This window comes from Ictalurus furcatus, chromosome 13, assembly GCF_023375685.1.
Source record: "Ictalurus furcatus strain D&B chromosome 13, Billie_1.0, whole genome shotgun sequence".
Lineage (NCBI taxonomy): Eukaryota > Metazoa > Chordata > Actinopteri > Siluriformes > Ictaluridae > Ictalurus > Ictalurus furcatus.
The window spans coordinates 25,588,212-25,588,838 of record NC_071267.1 but is presented as its reverse complement, the minus strand read 5'-3'; positions in this window follow the sequence as shown (position 1 = coordinate 25,588,838).

Here is a 627-nt window from a genome sequence, read left to right as displayed (position 1 = left end):
TTCCTAACAGAAGTCTGGTTGGTAGTGCTGCTCTAATGGAGAGTACTAATCACCACAGATGCCTACCATAGCATACTATATACTCTATGTCTAGGTAAAAAGAAAGGGAAAAAAAAAAGCAGACGTTATTGCTGGCTGTCCAGACAGTCAAACATGGCTAGAGTAAATCTCGACAGCAATTGTGGCAGAGTTGAACTTACATTGTAGTACAGGGCACTGCTTATAAAATTCAGAAAAGAAAAAAAAAATGCCTTCATATCTGCAATCTGCTGTAGGCCTCTAGCACTCAAAGCGATTTTAAAGGCCACAACCTCTTTTATCTTATTTATTTATTTATTTATTTTTACTACTAGTGCCTGATCTCTTGAGGGTTTCTTGCCTCTTGGACTCTTGGACTCTTGGATACATAGTGTTTCAGGAACTTTAAGATCCTAGTCCATCTTAGGTATTGAAAATAAAAGACCACATTTATCTCTGATGATCATGATTAAAGATCACCACTTTAATCCTAGTTTGTTGTGGCTATTTTCCTAGTTGCAGGGCAGATATGAGCGAGAGACATGTCTTTCCTCCCACACTTGCCCATAGATTTAAGAGCGAAATTCTCTGTCCGTGCCTAGCGTACAA